Source organism: Arachis ipaensis, chromosome B05 (assembly GCF_000816755.2).
Source record: "Arachis ipaensis cultivar K30076 chromosome B05, Araip1.1, whole genome shotgun sequence".
Taxonomy (NCBI): domain Eukaryota; kingdom Viridiplantae; phylum Streptophyta; class Magnoliopsida; order Fabales; family Fabaceae; genus Arachis; species Arachis ipaensis.
Window position 1 is genome coordinate 19,870,354 of NC_029789.2, and position 9,843 is coordinate 19,880,196.

Sequence of the window (9,843 nt, forward strand, 5' to 3'; positions counted from 1 at the left end):
CGCCCTAAGTTGGCCATCCGTTTCAAGCAAACCAAATTCAAGTGGGATAATAAAGCTAAGAGTTAGAAGTTTTACCCACTCAAATGAAGGATTAGATAACAACCTAGGTGGAGGAGTTTCCAATAGTCTTTATAAAGTGTATTCCACTCCCGTCCATCCTCTTTTAGAGGCGTCCACCACTTGGCAAGGTTCTTCAAGCTCTACCTCTTGCCGAGCTTCCTCAAGTTCACACTCTTCTTCACCAAATTCTTCTATCTCTTCCCCATCACTCAAATCATAAATAGGAGGTTTAGTGAAGTCCACCTCATCACTAATTTCAAGCATAGTGGGGAAGGACTCATCATGCTCAAAAGGGTCATATGTTGATGTAGAATCATCATAGATAGGAGGGCTTGTTGCTTGAAACACTTCTTCCAATTCTTCACTCACAATATGCCTTGGAGGTTGCACATCCTCCTCAACATTGCTTTCCAATTCAATGGAAGAAGGCTCAACAAGATCATCAAGGGGATTGATCAATGTGGACAAAAAATCACTAATGATGGAATCCACTTCTTGATCAATTTTCCTCAACTCTCTATCCACTTTCTTAGTATTACTCTCCTCCTTAACATCCCTTCCAAACTCTGTGGAAGAAGGTTCTTCAACTCGGGATTCCTCTATGTACTTAACATATCCTAAATACCCAACCACTACTTCCTCTTGTTCAATAATCTCTACCTCCTCCTCTTGTTGTACTTCTTGCTTTAACTCTTCTTCCTCACTTGGGAGCTCCAAATTCACTCCCTCACTAAGTTCCTTGAGTGCTTCTCCACATTCAACAATGTGAGTACTTGGGATGTATGAGCTTAGGTGGGAGGTTATGCGACTAACGGCTTCTACCATGATAGCCATCTTGGCTTCTAGCTCCTTAAACTCCTTTTCCCTCCCCTCTTATTGCTTTAGGATATGAGATTTAAGATCTCTTAGTTCTTGCGTGAGGGCTTTATTGGGGGGCGGTGTTGGAAGAGAGGGTTCATTGTTTGAGGGAAAGGTATTGTAGTTAGAAGGTGGTTCATATTGGTGAAAGTCTTGAGGTGGTGGATATGGAATTTGTGGTTCTTGGGGGTATCGGTGTTGGAATGGTGGTGGCTTTAGATATGGATTAGGGTCATATGGAGGTGGATAGTGGTAGGAGGCTTGTGAGTATGGTCGTTGAGGGCTATGTTGAGGAGGGGGTTCATATGCATATGATGGTTGTGGTTGACAATCACAATAAGGGTCATCACACACATTAGATTGATATGCATTAGGATTTGGATTGTACCCATAAGGATCCGAAGAATAGTCATGTTGGGGTAGCACTTGAGTGGCTTGGATGGAATAAAATGCCCTTTGGCCCTTGCGTATCTTCATGAGGAGAGTAGTCATGTTCCCAAGCACTCTTGTTAAACTTGATTCGGAAGGAGGTTGTTGCCAAGAAGGTTGTCCATAAGCTTGGGGCTCCTCCCTCCTTTGAATTCCAAATCCTTGATTCACATCCTCATTAAAGCTTCCATTTCCTACAAAATAGTTTGAACCAAACTTATAGCCAAAGTGGTGAGAATTTATGGTGATAAGAGAAAACAAAAACAAATTCTAACAAGAAACAAAGAAAACCAAATCCTAAAACTAGCAAAAACTAACAAAGAAGAAAATGGCAAACATATTCACAATATTTACAATAACCAATAACATAGCACCATTGCAAATCCCTGGCAACGGCGCCATAAATTTGACAGGCGAAATTTATCGTCGGTCTAGAATTTCTCTTATAGAAATAAGAACTTCATTGTAAGCATAGCTCCAAACTAACAAAAAATTCTCACATCAAATTTAATTTGGTTTTGTCACAAGTACAAACTCCAATAAGAATTAACCGAAGTATTTAGACTCCGGGTCATCTCACAAGGAATTGCAATGAAGTGGTCAATTATTGGCTATGAAGGTGCAAGGGGGTTTGGTTTATAAAAGGGCAAGAAATTAAATGACAAGAAAAGTAAATCAGGAATTAATAAAGGCAAGGTAAAGAACCCTTGGCTAAGACATAGGGAATTAAGATCATCATCCTTGTCTACAAACATGTATTGACGATTATGAGGAACCAAACTCATTAAATCTACTTACAAAAGCCTTAAGTACGTAATATCTACTCCTAGGCTCAAAGTACGTCAAATGGCTTGATCAACATCAATCCATAAGTCCTAACCAAGCTACTAATTGACTTAGTAGTAGGCTAGAGTCAATGGTTATCAAATTGACCACTAAGGATTCTCAAATCACCAAATCAATTAGACCCAATGACTCAAGTTCACCCAATTCCCTTAGCCTAGGCCAAGAGTAAAGGAAACTACTCAAAAACTAGAGGAAACATTCTATCAAATACCTAGTATGCAATAAAAGTAAACATCACAAATTGCAAGAATTAACAAGATCCATAACCATCATGAGCAAGAAATCAGCAATAAACAGAACAATTAACCATAAGAGCATAAAAGAAACATCAATTGCATTAAAGGAAATCTAAATCCAAATCCAACAAGAGTATTCACAAACATAAAAGTGGCATCAAAGGGGAACTAACATAAGAACTAAGAGAATTAAGATGTAGAAACAAGAAATTATAAAGGAAACAAGATGAAATCAAGTAATCAAATCTAGATCTAAGAGAATTTAACCTAATCCTAACTTAATTCTAGAGAGAAGAGGGAGCTTCTCTCTCTAGAAAACTAACTAAAGGATCATCATCACTAACTAAGTGCTCCCCCCCCTTTGCTCAATCTTCAATTCTGCATCAAATACCCTAAAAAACGAGTTGGAATTGGGCCTGGGCAGCTCAGAAATCACCCCCAGCAATTTCACTTTAAGTGGGTCACGTGCGAACATCGACGCATACACGTACGCGTCGCTTGGCAATTTCCTATCCACGCGTACGCGCCATGTACGCGTACGCGTCACCATGTAACTTCACTTCCACGCGCGCGCGTCTGCGGCGCGTGCGCGTCCATTGATGTACTCACAATCCTTGTTTCCTCATGCATTCTCCACTTTGCATGCTTTTCTCTTCATTTCTTCCATCCAATACTTGCCTTATAACCTGAAATCACTCAACAAACACATCAAGGCATCGAATGGAATTAAAGTGAATTAAAATCACCAATTTAAGGGCCTAAAAAGCATGTTTTTACACTTAAGAACAAATTAAGGGAGAATTAAAAAATCATGCTATTTCATTGAATAAACGTGGGAAAAGGTGATAAAATTACCCAAATTAAGCACAAAATAAACTACAAAATTGGGGTTTATCATGCGTACGTGAACATTAACACGCGACGCGAGTAACCCTTTCGGGTTTGGACACTCCTGTACGCGAGCAGAGGGTTGCGTACGCGACTACCCATTTTTACTCGTATGGGTATGAACAGCAGGGGTGTGCATACGCACAACTCTTGTTATGCTGAAACATGATTTTTCTCCATTTTCAAAGGTTCTCCAACTTTCCAAACTTCCTTAAATTGCAGTTTAAAAGTAATATCTTGTAGTTAGGCCTAATAACTAATAGAGGAGGATTGGTGACTTAAATAGGTGAATCTTACATGAATTTAGATGTCGGAGGTTTAGGTTTTTGGAGTACTGAGGAAGGATTTGTTGATTGAGATGGCAGAGTACTGTAATGATGATTGAGGTAATGAGTTGTGGAAATTATGAATTGATGATGGTTGAGACAAATCAAGGACTCAAAGTGGAATGATAGATTACTGATTGTACTGAAAAATGATTTATGAAAACTATTGTTATATTATTTTATACTGAGATTGTTGAGATGCTATGTGCCTGGCAGGGACGGTGGGTTAATCCCGCCTGTCGAGATCGCGGCGGTGGTGTAAGGATGATAGGTTTATCCAGCTTACGTTGAGATGTAAGGTCTGTGGCAAGAGTACCCCGTTCGCATCCCTTCGGAATCACTAGAGTGTGCAGGCACTATATCCTGGATCGTGTTCTAGGCACGATATCTCGGGGGTTCCCATTCTAAGACCGAAGGGCGACATCTCTATAGAGATGTGTCGGGTTGGCAGTTGAACCAACAATATGATATCACAGCCAATAGGGCAGGCATTCATCATGTACATCTTCTATCTATTTGTTTGCTTTGTTTACTTGCAATGCTTGCCTATTTGTATAAAATACTTAATTGCTTCTTGAATTACTTAATATAATTGATAATTACTTGTGTTTTACTTGTATGAAATTACTTGTATTTTCTACTGGGATTGAGAAGGTTTGGTAGGCGGTGGCGATGGGAACGCATGGCGGTTTGGCTGGCAAAGGCTGTAGGACAGCGGTGTGGATATTAGTTTAGAAATTCCCTAAGTTAGATTACCCCATTATATTATGGTATTTAAAGTTGCGGTTTAAATTTACTTATGTTTTAAGTCTAAATCTCATGATGGATATGAAACTCTAGCATTGCCTTTGGCGTCCAGGAGTCTTATATCTTACATCACTGGGCACTGTTACGATACTGAGAACCTCCGGTTCTCATTCCATGCTTTGTTGTTGTTTTTCAGATGCAGGTCGAAACCCACCTCGGTAAGTTGCTTGATGGTGATAGAGGGAGGACCTTTATCATGTTTTGGAGTCTTTTGGTTATTTTGTTTTAAGTTCTCTCACTTTTGTATTTATATTTGCCTTAGAGGCTTACTTTGAGAGAGATATTCTGTCTATGCTGTTTTAACTCACAAAATTCTGTATGTCTCTATAACACTAGTCGGCCTAAACTTCGCAGGCTAAGGCTAGTTCCTTATGACTATTATATCCTCTTATATACTTATATTTTGTTGTCTTATATCTAAATCTTGTGCCTTAAGTTTGTGTAGCTTCGTGTAAATGTTTCGCGCTTTTCAAACTCTATTTTTGAGCTTAATTCTTTATCAGGCTTCTAGAATTATTATTTCTTTCTATATATCAATATATATATGCTTAGATTTGTCGTAACCTTTGATTAACATTTGCTTTACGACGTGAGGTAAGGCTTAGGATAATTAGGGTGTTACATTTAGTGGTATCAGAGGGGTTCGTCCTCGTGATCTTGAGGGATAGACCAATTGTGCTTCATTGCATTCTCTGGGTCATTTTTCTTTCATGCTATTTAGGTTATCTTCTTGATATATGTATAGCATGCTTGTTTGTGGGAGCCATTTTGAGATAATCGAAGCATTAGACTTTTGATATTGAGACTGATCACTTTAGTATCGATTGTTTAGTGTAAACAGAACCCTGAATGGCGACTCGTAGATAAGGTCAGACATGTACTCGAAGAGGTTATGAGGATAATCAAACCCCTAACGACCATGCCGGGTTTATGGCTATGATAACTTTGACTAACTTAGTTAACACAAGTCAAGCGAGCACTGCTATGACTACTCCTGCTATGCAGCAGACAAGGCAATCAGCCAGAAACGAAAATAGAGAAGGTGCCGAGAACAACTTAGGTGGTGTTCCAAGAACTCTAGCTGCTTTTCTAAAAGTTTACCCGCCGGTTTTCAATGGATCGACAAACCCTACTAAAGCAGACAACTGGTTTCAAGCTGTGGAGCATGCATTGCAAACTCAACATGTACCGTATGACCAGTTCGTCGAATATGCGGCTTATCAACTAGTGGGAGAAGCTCAGCAATGGTGGCAAAGAGAGCGCTAACTGCTACACCAACAGAATGTGGACATTACATGGGCATTATTCCAAGCAGCTTTCTACAAGAAGTACTTTCATGAGCCAATAAGGGAGGCCAGAGAGTTAGAGCTCATACAGTTGAAGCAAGGGTCTATGACTATAGCTAAATACACCAACAAGTTCGAGGAACTCTGTAAATTTTTTAGAATAGGTCAGGGTGCCCCTGAGTCCTGTGAGGGCTAGAAATGCATCAAATACCAAGTAGGGCTGAGGGAAGATATCATGCGTGTTGTGGCTCCATTAGAGATTAGGGGATTCTCGGAATTGGTGAACGAGGCAAGAGTTGTGGAGGATTACATTAGAAAGATGAATTTAATGAGAAATACTCACAGGGGTACCAGTAGCAAAGGTCGTGGAAAATATTTTCCACCAAGAGGCCAGAACTTCAAGAAGGGAAGGCATGCCCCTCAACGATCCCAAGGTCGAGGGCATGTTGGAGAGATTAACCATGACCAATATCACCAGGCGAGAGGAGGAGGTAAGCAAGCGTGGGCTCAATAAGAGGAGTTAAGGTGCCCTAGATGTGGAAGATACCATCCGGAAACGTCGTATGTGGCTGGGTTCAGTGGATGTTACCGCTGCGGATTGTCAAGGCATATCTCTATGCATTGTCCTTATAGGAAGGACCGTGGTGCGGACCGATCATAGCGACGGGGTTAAGGATCTTCAACTTGAGGTAACGATAAAATTGATAACCGAGTTTTAATTACGTTGTAGGAGGTTGTAACTCATCTCTTCTTATTAACTTATGATGGGAATAAGGGTTTAAAACTAGGAATATCAGATTGAACGTCAGGCTTAGGACCAGAGTTTAGCTTAATTTTATTTTATGGAACGTTGCCTTTAGGACTGGCCAAACTTAGCATTGGAGGAACCAATGGGAGGAGATTATTTTGGTGGATGTAGCCAAGTGATTCGGGTTCTTAGTGACAACTAATTAGAGTGACACAACGAAAAGCATGAGGGAGCATTGACATGGTAGAATCATGAAAGATGAAGTACTTTAACGACTTGAGTTAGGTTGACGATATTAAGTAGCACAACACTTCGTGGAAGGAGGGACAGTTGTGGTTGAGGGTTATATACTCTTAGAGGTGAATGCGACTCTGCGTGGATTACTGACGGTTGAACAAAGTGACTGTGATGAACAAGTATCATTTGTCGAGGATAGATGATTTAATGAATCAGTTGCAAGGAGCTGGAGTGTTTTTAATTGATTTAAGATCCGGTTACCATCAGATAAAGGTGAAGAAGGATGGCAATGGGAGACCTAATACAAGAGAGAGATTACCAATAAATGCGTATGTCCCGATCTGTCTTTCTTTTGTAACCCGAGTTGAAGTACTTTATTCTGCGATCCTTCTTGATAATAAATTTGAACGTTTCCTAAATCAAACCCTTGCTTTCATATATCCTCGCCCAAAAACTCGTACTCTTGAGGTGAGCCTAAACTCGTTTCAACCCAATCAAGTGTGAGGGAGATTACTGTTGAGATAAACCATCAGCATAGACATATTTTGATTCAATGTGCCTTATTGTTTCTTCCAAGGATTCTTAATTTGGAATTCCTTTCTTGAGGTGCACTCTAATTCTCCTTCTGGTGCATTTTCTTATTTTCTACAACCTCGTCTTATCACAACATAATGCAACTTTTCAATTTCTTACGGATACCTTTCCAAATTGTTTGTTCTCCTATGAGCTTGGTATCCCTTCAGATAATTTGAGCTTATTTTGACCTTGCATGCAATCCTTAGACGCAATCATCTATATGTTAGTTTCTTAAGACACAACTTATGAACACAAAGGATGAGACCGGTGAGCGTGCAACCATACGAGGAGTTGTGAAGCTTCGATTTTACAAATGGCATTACCGATGACTGAGTTGACACACCAAAGGTTCCCATTGGTGCGAACGTCAGATTATGGGGGGAAATTCTTCAAAACTTAAAAGAAAGATTAACTACAGCGCTAGTGTTTGCATTGCTTGAAATCCCATGGACTATTAAGGATCTACTGGTATGTTTCATAGAAAAATTTTGGAGTGAGTTCTGATGTAACATCAGGATGTAGTGGTTTATGCGTCATGACGGTTGAGGCCATATGAAGTGGATACTTTGATTCACGATCTGGAACCTGCTCCATTTGTGCTATGTTGAGGATGTGGAGCAAGGAGGAAACTACCTCTGTGGAGATGGATGTAATTACTAAAGGACTACGATTTTGAGTTAATTAAGCTGTCACCCAAGAATTTTTGCACTTGACTTTGGTTTCTACGTGTAGATTATAGGGTGGTTAATATAACATTTGGTACATGGTGAATTATAGAGTGCAGAGGTAAGTAGAGAAGGAGAAAAATAAGTGAGAATGAATTTAGGCTTGAATTTTTGGCCGAGTTTAACATTTGATTTAGTTATGATTAGTGAAAATTCGTAGGTTGTTTAGTATGTCGAGTTGTAGTGTTGCACCTGAAGTAAAAATGAATAACCGGAATAGATACTCTAGCTGTTGTTGAGGTCCTAGGTAATACAAATATTGAGATTGAGGACTTGATGAGACCTTGAGTTAGGCATAGAGATGCTATAAGGCCCTGAGTCATTACTTAATCTTAGGATGAGCGTAAACTCTATTTAGGTCAAGTTGAGAAAGTTTAGAAGTAAGCCTAGGTTTTGTAATCCGATAATGATGTATGACTTGATTAAATAATTGGATTAGTTAATTAATTAGTGGCAGAAGAATCAGAGTGGCACAACAGAAGCTCGTGGAATGCAATAGTACATGATAGTTGCAACTAGAAGTAGTAGAATGGTGAGTAGACATATCTTAGGCTTGAATACTTGAAGAGTTTAGTGGGCTAAGGTAAATAAGAAATTCTAAGAAGCTAAGTTTAATTGTGGCTGTAAGATTAGAATGATTTAGAATAGGTTGTGGACATGTTGGACATGAGGATAGGTGAATAAATTGGATTTGGATGATAAGTGAGTGTAATTGTCGAGTTTGGAGGATAAGGATTGCGATAATTGATCATGATGACTTTGGGTTTAGATTGAAATAGAAAATGATTTATTTGAAGGACGGATTTGGAATATATTGAGTTGAAATACTGATGTGGTATTGAGGTTGAATTAAGGAAAGCTAAGAGTGAGAAGAATGAGTACAGCATAGGCTTGAATTCGGTTAAGATATGGCATTCTAAATAAGAATGAAGAATGTAAATAGGACTTTGAGCTGACATGGAGGAAGGAAAAGAAGAATAGTGAGAGGTAGGTTTAACTTGAGGAAACATTTAATGGTGATGATGAATAAACCAAATTTTGAGGACAAAATTTCTTATTTGGTGGGGAGAATGTAAGAACCGTGAATTAATTAACCGATTAATTAACATAAAATAATAATAATTTAATTGCCCAAAATAGGTTCAAAATTTTAGAATATTAATTAGAAAATATAAATATGATATTTGGACTCAATAGATTTTTCTGAGTTGGAAAATGTAATTTTCTTCGAAAAATTTCGTAAAAACGCGTACTGGAAAATTAACTGGTAGTACCGGCTTAAATCTGTCCGGTACTGTGCGAAAATGATAAAAACTGTAGAAAGACTTAGGAAAATAATTAAAGTTGAAAATCTGGCACTAATTTTAAAAGTGGGCAAAAAATGCTAATGGGTTGGACCAGGCCCAAGTCGGGCCCAACATGCATAAGAGGCCATTCAGCCTCATTTAACCCCAAAATCACAAAACCTAGCAGCTGCAAGTGAGAAGAGAGGAGAAGAGAGTGTTACTATTCTCTACTGACTTCCGGTGGCCATAACCCGAGCTATGGTACTCCAATTCGCGTGCCGTCGGTGGCTATGCGAAGCTCTTGCCAGGCCCATCACTTCTATCTAAGTATTCTGGTAAGCTTATTGCAAATCTCTGCCCAGTTTATTGCCCTAAGAAATTCGAATTTTTAGGCTTGTGTTTTGAGTGGATTTTTTTTGTTTTGGGTGTTTAGGTACATTCTAGCACTCGGTTGCTATTGGGTTTTGCTCCAAAAACTGTTTGGCAAGGTAAAAAATCCCAAATCACTTGTGGTTTTATGTATATATAGAACCCT